The sequence below is a fragment of the Bos indicus genome, chromosome 23 (assembly GCF_029378745.1).
Source record: "Bos indicus isolate NIAB-ARS_2022 breed Sahiwal x Tharparkar chromosome 23, NIAB-ARS_B.indTharparkar_mat_pri_1.0, whole genome shotgun sequence".
Taxonomy (NCBI): Eukaryota; Metazoa; Chordata; class Mammalia; order Artiodactyla; family Bovidae; genus Bos; species Bos indicus.
The window spans coordinates 53,961,706-53,971,919 of record NC_091782.1 but is presented as its reverse complement, the minus strand read 5'-3'; the positions used below and the strand labels follow the sequence as shown (position 1 = coordinate 53,971,919).

General features: G+C 52.4%; 2 long non-coding RNA genes across 3 annotated transcripts; one reads left to right on the top strand and one right to left on the bottom strand.

The window, feature by feature from the left end:
- Positions 1-3,583: 3,583 nt before the first annotated feature.
- LOC109577450 (uncharacterized) lies at positions 3,584-5,694 on the bottom strand. Its single transcript, XR_002183551.2, has 2 exons — positions 5,428-5,694; positions 3,584-4,277 (listed from the first exon to the last, which is right to left on the bottom strand). It is a non-coding gene; the product is annotated as an uncharacterized lncRNA (long non-coding RNA).
- A 235-nt stretch (positions 5,695-5,929) lies between these two features.
- LOC139179142 (uncharacterized) lies at positions 5,930-8,034 on the top strand. 2 transcript variants are annotated; one of them, XR_011563570.1, is made up of 3 exons: positions 5,930-6,639; positions 7,067-7,485; positions 7,886-8,034. It is a non-coding gene; the product is annotated as an uncharacterized lncRNA (long non-coding RNA). The 2 variants fall into 2 exon arrangements; XR_011563569.1 differs by lacking the exon at positions 7,886-8,034 and having other exon boundaries at positions 7,067-7,609.
- Positions 8,035-10,214: the final 2,180 nt, after the last annotated feature.

Here is a 10,214-nt window from a genome sequence, read left to right as displayed (position 1 = left end):
AACTGAAGCCACTGTGGAGACTGAGCTGCTGGCTTGGTTACTCTTGGCGCCTTGTGTCAGGCTGCATCTACCCTCTGTGTATCTGTCTATGTAACTAAGTATCTATCATCTCTCCATCCACATCTTCCTTTCTCAGTGGGGTACAGTTCATAAAACATGCAGAGAGAGTAAACGTGGAGGACACTGACTCAAGACACCCTGTACACACTTGTCTTTTTCAGGACATTCAATAATTGTGAAAGAGAAATTTATAGTAAGAACAAAATATTGATGTTCTTTGATCTTCTCAGTTTATTCCTTATCTTACACCATCAATTTGAACTTCTGTTTGGCTGTATTTAACTGAAAATTCCACGATAAGTGGTTCATATGAGAAAGACGTTCATGTTTATCTCAGCTGAAAAGGAGGTAGGTCACTAGGGACTTGAGCCCTTTCTAAATCCCTGTTCCATCATCCACAGGGTGTAAACCTTTTCCTCATGCTCACAAAATGGTTGTTGTCACTCATGCCATCACATCTATGTTCCTGGTTCAAAGAAAGGACAGGGCAAAGGGCCCAGAGGCAAGCGAGCCAAATCTGTTCACTTGTAAAGAACTTGCCTAGACGTTTCACCCAGTGGCTTTGGCTTATATCTCATTGGCCACTGTGAGCTGCAAGGAAATGCCCTTAACAAAATTGGTTTTGTTAGTAAGAAAAAGGAGAATGCATAATGGGTAGGCAATCAGCAATCCCTACGTACGAATATATGTGGATTTTATTATATGGAAATACATTTGAATTGTATCAGTTTGACTGTATTTATTAATTTATATGTGACTGAGAAACCTATATGCAGTTCAGGAAGCAGCAGTTAGAACGGGACATGGAACAACAGACTGGTTCCAAATAGGAAAAGGGGTACGTCAAGGCTGTATATTGTCACCCTGCTTATTTAACTTCTATGCAGAGTACATCATGAGAAATGCTGGACTGGAAGAAGCACAAGCTGGAATCAAGATTGCCGGGAGAAATATCAATAACCTCAGATATGCAGATGACACCACCCTTATGGCAGAAAGGGAAGAGGAGCTAAAGAGCCTCTTGATGAAAGTGAAAGTGGAGAGTGAAAAAGTTGGTTTAAAGCTCAACATTCAGAAAACAAAGATCATGGCATCTGGTCCCATAACTTCATGGGAAATAGATGGGGAAACAGTGGAAACAGTGTCAGACTTTATTTTTTTGGGCTCCAAAATCACTGCAGATGGTGATTGCAGCCATGAAATTAAAAGACACTTATTCCTTGGAAGAAAAGTTATGACCAACCTAGATAGCATATTCAAAAGTAGAGATATTACTTTGCCAACAAAGGTCCATCTAGCCAAGGCTATGGTTTTTCCAGTAGTCATGTATGGATGTGAGAGTTGGACTGTGAAGAAAGCTGAGCGCTGAAGAATTGATGCTTTTGAAGTGTGGTGTTGGAGAAGACTCTTGAGGATCCCTTGGACTGCAAGGAGATCCAACCAGTCCATCCTAAAGGAGATCAGTCCTGGGTGTTCATTGGAAGGAATGATGCTAAAGCTGAAACTCCAGTACTTTGGCCACCTCATGCGAAGAGCTGACTCATTGGAAAAGGCTCTGATACTGGGAGGGATTGGGGGCAGGAGGAAAAGGGGACGACAGAGGATGAGATGGCTGGATGGCATCACCGACTCGATGGACGTGAGTTTGAGTGAACTCCGGGAGCTGGTGATGGCCAGGGAGGCCTGGTGTGCTGTGATTCATGGGGTTGCAAAGAGTCGGACACGACTGAGCAACTGAATTGAACTGAACTGATACATTAAACTCCTATTTATCCAGAGTCAAAACAATCAGAAAAGTTAAATAATCATTCAAGAAATGTTATATTACTATCATTTCTAGCTTTTCCCAGTAAAATGTATATTTTACTGCACTCTATTTTTAAAGTCTCATTAATTTATATACAGTTGATACATACTTTTGGTAAATCAGAACAGTTATTCAACTAATATTAATATAAATTATAGTGCCACTTTTCACAGGGTGCTCACCTTTTATGTGATACTTTCAATATGAATAACAACACATTTCTTTCAAGCCACTTAAGCCCTCTCTTTCATATGTATCTGAAATAGTAAAGAAAATATTTGGAAACCAAGTTATTTTTTCTGTGAATCAAAAGAAACAACTTTCCCTATCAGAAATTAAAGGAGGAGATTTCTTTAGTCCTCTGGATTATTTTTTAAAGTTTGGCAATGCAAAATTCTGTGAACTTGCAGAGAATTCAACAGCCAGATAAACAAAGATCTAAAGTGGACCCCCGCCGCTGAGAACAAATTCCTCCAGACAGGAGCCAACCCACGCCCGTCACAGCGGCATCAGCCTATTGTACGGGCTCCACGGTGTAGACAAAACACCCCTCAGCCCTCAGATCTGCCTGTGAGTCACCGCCCTGCCTGCGACTTCCTCTGAAAAGAAACACGAGAGGCTGCCTTTGAAGAGACCCCCGAGCGGTGGCTGGGTGCTGGGCAGGTGGTGCAGGAGCCCCGGGGGCCCTCCCCGTGCCCCCATGATGCCCACCCCTTGGCCGGTGCCACACAGGGCCTGCAGCCCCCGTCACAGCCGTGCCCATGGCCTTTTGGTGGCCCTCACGCTCCCTTTCCATCTCTGCTCGTCTCTCCAGCTCCCGCTGGTCTGCACGATTCCCACAAAGCCCTGAAGCCGAGGGCCGGGTACAGGCCCTCTGTTCTCTCAGCATCCCAGCAGTGCGCGGTTAACGTCGAAGACGCCTGTCTGCGCGCAGCTTCCTACCTGACAGTCCTCTCTGCTCGCGCTCAGGCCTCTGAGAGGCCAGGCGGCGCTGGCGTGGACAGCGGGTGTGGACAGGGTCAGGCGTCCTTGCCAACGGGTGTGGACAGGGTCAGGGGTTCCCCCCTCCCCGCTGGTCACCTCTGTGAATCTGGGCATATCACTTCGGCCTCTCCAGGCCTCAGCAAACAGGAAGTGGTACCTGCCCAACTTGCTACCCCACCATATTGGGGGGTTACCATTAAGTAAGAAGAAAGGAAAGTCTCTAACAAACCGTTGTCGGCATCACAGGTAACATAAACTCTCCTCTCACGGGCACCAGGCATGTCTGGAGGTGACGTTCCCCTGGCCGCTTCTCTCCTTCGCTGCTGGAGGACCCAGAGGCCCCGCATCCCAGCCCGGGCCCCTCACTTGGGCAGGAGAGGACCACTTCCTTTTTTTGCCCAAAGTGGAGAATCTGGGGGACTCAAGCCTTCCGAATGAGAGCCATTCATGCTCAGCACACGCGGGGCTTCTGTCTGCCGGGAAGTCCGTCTCCTGGCCTCTCTGGAGGGTCCCAGCAGAGCGGCCCCGAGGCTCTCGCACCAGCCCCGATGTGCAGGCCTGCGTGTGGCCAGCCACTGGGCGGTAGAAACATGGGCGAGCGAGGGCTCGTGTGTAGAGACGCAACCTCCAGAAGGACTGGGACCTCCCTGCCTGTCCACCCCTCGGCCCCTCAGTAAGTGAACAGCATGAAGTAGGAGGTGGGTGCTTGACACATATGTGTTAACTGAAGAATAAACAACAAAAGCGTATTTTGATGGCGCAAAATAAAGGACTCACAAAACAAGAATTATCCTTATGGCGAGAGAGCACGGCCTCGACTGCCCTTTCTGGGGGCTCCAGAGGGGAGAACCCAGGTCCCAGAGGCTCAGCTACTCATCCCTTCCAGCCCCGTCCAGGACAAGACACACTGTCCCTCCGGCCGGAGGTCACTCCTCACATCCATGCTGTCTGCTCCATGGCCACGGGCCGAGGACGTGTTTTTAGGGGGTCCTGGGGTCCGGGTGGGCATAGCCATCTGCATCCTTTCATCACCCAAGTCAGCAGGCGTTAAGCCAGGATGCCCTTCTCAGTATCTGTCCTCAGGAAAACAAGCTCAGTTCTCTGCAGCTCCTGGAGGATCAGCCAGCAGGTCCTGGCGCTTTCATTTCTGCTCACGTTGATCCGAAAAGCACGCTGTCTGCCACCAGAGGACAGCAGCGGTCCGAGATCCAGGTGGGCCGCCCACGCTTCGGCCTGCTTCCCACCTGCCCTGCAGGGTTTAAAGCCTGGCTTTGTCCCCCTCCCAGGGTTCTGATTGGAAGAGATGCTTGTTTAGCAGAACAAGCTGAGAGAATCCCAGGGGAGGTCGGTCTGGCCAAGCTGGAGCTCTGCTGCGTTCTCCATGCTTTGGGAATCTTCCCGCATCACTGCTAACACCAGAGCCTCGCTGAGAAAAGATGGGAAATGATTTACTTGAAAAGGCAGAACAGACAGAAGTCCTCAGGGGTCTGTGGCTCTGTAACCCTCCTGAGCTCAGATGTGAGATTTCAGTGGGATCTGCTCCTTATCAGGACTGCTGTTTCTGTGTCTATCTTATATCACAAGAACCTTCACACAGTGACCCAGCCAAGCTTTGTGGCTTTCATACGTTTTCTTCACTAAATGTCTTATTTGAAGAACATTTACCAAGCCCTTCCTACATGCCTAGGATACGCAGGGTGTGCTGGGACACAGTGACGGGCGAGCCGCAGCTCCGAGGTGCAGACCACTGGCGAAAGGGCCTGATGGGCGGCGCCAGTGGGGGCGGAGGGGCAGCGGACAGGGCTGAGGGGTTGCAGGAAGAAAGTCCCCGGGGCAGGTTTGACCCCGCTCCTCGCCCGGAAGCCCTGCTCTCCTCCGACGGCCGGTGTTGGTGTGGTCTGTCTCGGGGCGTGTGCTCAGATATCTCCACACCTGGCTCACCCCTTCTCCACGCATTTGGAGGAGGCGTCAGGACAGCCCCCTGAATAGCTGCAGAGGCTGAGGTCCGAGGTCAGACCAAGCTTCCCAGGGTCCTGTGACAAGTCCCGGGGCCGGACACGGAGCCACGCCGCCTGCTGCGCTGGACTGCCTTCCTCTGCCCCTGACTCCTGGCCAGACACCTGCCCCCCAACACCTCGGGCTTTTCTGGGCCCAGGGCTTCCCTCCACCTCCTGCTTTTCCCGGGTCAGACCCTGGGACGTCCCGCCGTTCAGGGATGCTGGCTGCATGCCACCCCCCTGCCCTGAGGTGGATGCTGTGCCCAGGCTGCCGGGGGCAGGGGGCGGGGTGGGCGTCCTCGGGAGCCTTCTTCAGCCGGGTTACCAGATCGTGACAATCTCCCGAGTCTAAGCCAAGGCGTTTCTCGTGCCAAGCGTGGGCCGGTGTGTCCACCAGGGAACCCTTGTGGGCAAACCAGCAAGTGACTGGCAGTACACTCTTGCCCTTTAAGGGTGACTCTGCTCTGTGGTGACCGGTGTCCCTCTGCTGCTGCTCTGTGGGTGCCGCTCCTGGACGGAGCCTCCTGGAAGGCCCCACACCCTCCGAAGCCCCTGGATCACCACCCTTCACACACTCACCACGTGTTCATGTTTCTTGAGCCGCATTTTCATGTCAATTGTTCTTTACCCTCCAGGCTCTCTGTCTCCCTGGACAAGATCTTAATTGGATTCAGTGAAACCAAGTTACCGGACATGATCCATTTCAGGGCAGGCTGTTTGAATTGAAACTATTCTTCATGTTCACTTTTGAAATGAAAAACAAAAATCAACGTTTAATTCAAAGACGTTCAGTGGCGTCGATGGAGGCAGGTGAGTGGAATGGGACTGGCGTTTGGACGCCTCCCTACATCCCCTGGGGACTCTTCTTTGTCCGTGCGTTACTGATAATTGCCAGGCGGTGCCCGTGGCTGCCCGTGCCCCAGCCTTGGAGGAAACATGACTCTGTGAAGCAGGACGCTGGGGCCTGGCCCAGGCAGTTAGGCTGTGGTCTCCATAGCAACGTGCAGTCCAGCCAAATAGGGCGACTTCTCCCAACCCCGGGGGACTGCACAGCCAGGCGAGGGGTGGAGACTGGCCCCAGGACCCCTCTGTGGTGGGCGTCCCAGCTGCGTCCTGCTGCCCTGCATCCGCCCGCTTCACGGATTTTCTGGAGGATGGCACTTCACGGGACAGTTCTGTGAGAGTCTTGATCGGGCTTGTGGGGAAAGCTTGGGGATGGACCAGGGTCCTCCGGTCTCGACGTGCAAGGCAGGGCTGTCCCCCGCCCGGGGATGGGCACAGAGATGGCTCTGGGGACTGACGTACAAACTAAACGGATCATGTGGGTTTGGATGTCTGCCAGCTGTGGCACTTCCCAGCGTCGCTCAGACCCGAAGGTGGAGGAGTCGACCGCTGCCCAGGCTCTAGTCAGAGTCTGCACTAGTTCGCGCCCCTCAGGCTGTGTTTGACGCAGCTTCTAGACAGTGTTGCTGGGAGACTTGTTGTCCTGGTTGAGATGGGTGTGGGAGGGTCGTCTGGGGCTGCGCATGGGCAGATGCTTGTAACCATGTGGCTCGGGAGTTATCGGACTGCGCACCTGGGAACCTCTCCTCTGTCTCTCTGTGTCTCTCTGTCTCTCGGTCTCTGTCTCTCTGTCTCTGTCTCTCTGTCTCCCTCCCTCTGACTATCCCTTTCTCTGTCTCTCTAACCCTCTGCCGTGAGACCCACCGTGATGAGTCCCCCAGGACAGCGCTGCTCACCTGCGCCAGGAAGAGTGACTGCTCACCTGGGCTCATCACAGAGGGAAAGCAGGTGCGTGGAATGTGTGCTTTTAAAGACGAGTGTCAGGAAGCATTTAACAGGAGGCTTCCTGTGCACTGTTCTGGATCTTTCAGGAATTCTCTGTGCCTTATTAATTCCTGAATACTCAGGAATTAAGAAGAGAGGCAAGTCTCTCCCCGGGGCTGAGGAATCCAGACATTTCCTTCGTTAGTTTTTCTATATGGTGATAAGTACCCTCTTCCTCCTTGTGAATCATACAGTAAAAGTGATTGTTACAACTCTCTCTCTCTTTAATATGGACCGCCTATGTTTTGTGAGTCTGGAATTTTAATCTTTATCTTTGCTGAGAATAACTACAGTATGTATGCCCACACCATGTTGATTAAAACACCTTTGCTGCATCAGAGCTCTGGTCCCAGTGTCTTGCTTTCTCTCTCTCTCTCTCTCTCTCTTTCAGGCTGATCCCCTGGAGCACAGAGGCTGAGTTCACCTTCCTGCTTCTAAGACCCTCTCGAGAAGGCTCTCTGCACCTTCACCCCATCGAGAGGGCGCCTGAGGCCTCCGTGAACAGAGCAAGCCCCGTGCAGGGGCTTTATTGGCTTTCTGCATAAACCAAGGAATATCAGCCTCTTTCTCTCTCCTTTGCTTTCTTTCTTTTTTTTTTTTCCTCTCTCCTTTACTTTCTTATCGTCGACTCTGGACCACCAGGTTCTGGTCCATTAAAGGACCTCAGTGGATGAGAACTTGTGAACAGCGTGGTGCCCCCCCGTCTCCAACCCTGGAAAGGCTGTTCTAGAATCAGATGTGCCCCGGCTGGAGTGAGAGAGCCGCTGGAGCAGCTCGCTGGTGCTGGGAGAGGAAGGCGGAAAGGGCAGGGTTGGTTGGGGTTTTAAGAGGAAAGCCGTGCTCCTGCAGAGCTTTGTGGGGCTCAGGTGCCACTTTCCTAAAAGGACGATTGCTTTGTTTAAAATCAGAAACCTTGGATATTGCTTTTTACGTTTTTAGCTTTTCCTCCTGTCTTTACTTTTTATTGCGTTTTATTCAAGAGACGCCAGAGTAGTTCAGACTAAAGGCCACACTCAGCTCATGGGAAGCCCCAGGGTCAGGGAAGGGAGGGGTTCGAGGTGAGCTGCTGACCCCCATCCCAGCCCCTGGGGCTTCTCTCAAGAGCGCTCTTCTGGCTGATGAGTTTTCTCACATGGAATAGAGATTTTTACTTGATGATGGGTTTACAAAACAAGCAAACAAAAAACCCTAACCCTTCTCTGGATTGTAGGACTTCCTCCTGGGCATTTGTGTGGCATCTATCATCCTGAATTGGGGCTTTCAAGAAACAAGGCCCAGAATTCACAGAACAAGGCCCAGAATTCACAGAACAAGGCCCAGAATGCAGGACGCCATAGGCTCCATGATGGTGCAGGGGGTGGGGAGGTTAGGTGGGGGGGGTGGGGAAGGTGTGGGGCAGGGCGAGAAGGTGGGGGAGGAGGGAAGGTGGGGGGATGGGGCGGTGGGGGGACGGGGAGGTGGGGGGCATTGGAGGTAGGGGGTGGAGACACGGGGGCGGGGCGGGGCGGGGGTCATGGGAGGTGGGGGCGGGGCGGAGAAGGTGTGGGGCAGGGCGAGAAGGTGGGGTGGTGGGGCGGTGGGGGTCATAGGAGGTGGGGGGTGGGGAGGTGGCGCTCCCGGGGCCCCAGGCCTACAGACATCGGGCTCTTGTGCGGCTGTTCACACTAAGGACGTAGTGGACGCTGCTGAGAAGGGGCCCCGCCTGAGCCCCATCCCCAACCTGCTCTCACCCGCCCTCCTGCCCTTCAGGGTGGCCAGAAGTAGCCAGTGAGTAGAAATGATGCCGAGGCTTTTTCTAAACAGCAGCATCTGGAGCAATTTGCAGAGACAATAGAAGAGCAAAGAAGGCGAGAATACTGAAGACGTGGACTCCTTTGTGCGTGAGGCATTCAGTGAACACGGCACCTTGACATTTTTTGTAACACGTTTTTGTGACTTAATGGACAGAGAACCATTATGTGGTTACAGAATGACTTTCAGGGCCTCTGGCTGGACTTTTTAAAATGCATGATCATGAAGCAAAATTTCATTGTGATGAGGCTATTTAGATGGGATCAGTTGCTTTAAGGACATAAATCCCAGTGGAAAGTTTCCAGGTATTTAATAATTGTTTCCAGTTCTAATTTCCCTCATATGAAGGTCAAAGAGAAGCAGAAGTTTTAGGATATTTAGAGAGTCCATTAAGAGATGATGAGTTGGAAAAAAAAAAAAAAACAGCAAATAGAGGAGTACTTTCAAGATAGAATTACAGAAATTCCAAATACCAGCAGGCAGTATTTACCCCAGCAATGCCCCAGTACCCAGCGCGATGCTGCAGGCATTCGGGAGCCCCTGTCATTTCCCCTCTCCCTCCTTCCTGCACACCCACAGAGGCTGCCTGCGGTAGGACCAGGTCGTATGCTAAGCTGAGTTCAGTAGCCAATCCTGTCTCAGACCCGGAGGGTAGGAGAGCTCAGCTTGGTCAACTCTCTGGCTCTTGGGGCAGGGTGGGGGTGGGCAGCACTCTGCCTGCAGGTCTCCAGGAGGGTCTGGTGCAGCCCACCCGCCTCCTCTGTAGGACAGAGTCATCACCTGCTCTCTGGGTAACTGTAAAGAATGTCGCTGGAGGAGCCCCGCACCGAGCTGGTTCTGAGCAGGTTGTAAAGAATCAGCACAGTCTCGACTGTCGAGAACTTTCCCTTTTTGCTGGTGGAGGAAAGGCCAGAGCAAGACTGCCTTAAAAAGCGAAATGAAAGCAGAGAAACTGCCTCAGGTGACCCCGGCAACACCTCCAGAGACAACTTGTGCTGAGACCACGTGCCCGTGGTATGAAGCTGAGCAGTCCTTGTCTCCAGCTCTTCTCCCAAAAACTCGTCTGATCAAGAGGGGAAAACTCAACAAGCCCGCGAGCAATATTCAGGAAAGTGCCTGAGCTGCCTCCTGAGAACCGTCAGGGCCACCAGCCCGGGAGGTCTGAGGAAGCGTCACAGCCCAGAGGACCATGGGCCTGGGGCCTGAAGGAGGGCGGCATTGGTGAGGCCTGGGGCAGGGAAGGCCCCTGGACTGGAGCACGGGCTTAATGAGAACATATCTGCGTCGGCTCACCAACTGCAACAAAGGAACTCTCCAAAGCAAGACCTTAGAGAGAACTGCGCAGACTATGTTCAGTTTTCCCATAAATCTTAAACTATTTTAAAATAAAAGTGATTTTTAGGAACAAAAGGTGAAAGAGGTGAATTTGGAGAAGAGAATACAGGCAGTGTGAGTGACCACAGGTAAGACCCCCAGAGACGGTGCTCCTCAAAGCACGGAGCAAAAGGCCGTCTCCTTCATCCCGCAGCGTCTGGGGGTCAGAGGGAGTCACTCTCTGAGGAGACCCTCACTCCCCTGCACCCAAGGTGAGTCCAAATGTGCAAACCCCTGTGTTTTAGTGGTGTGTGTGTGTGTTAGCTGCTCAATCGTGTCTGACTCTTTGTGACCCCATGGACTGTAGCCTGCCAGGCTCCTCTGTCCATGGGATTCTCTAAGCAAGAACACTGGGGTGGATTGCCATTCCCTTC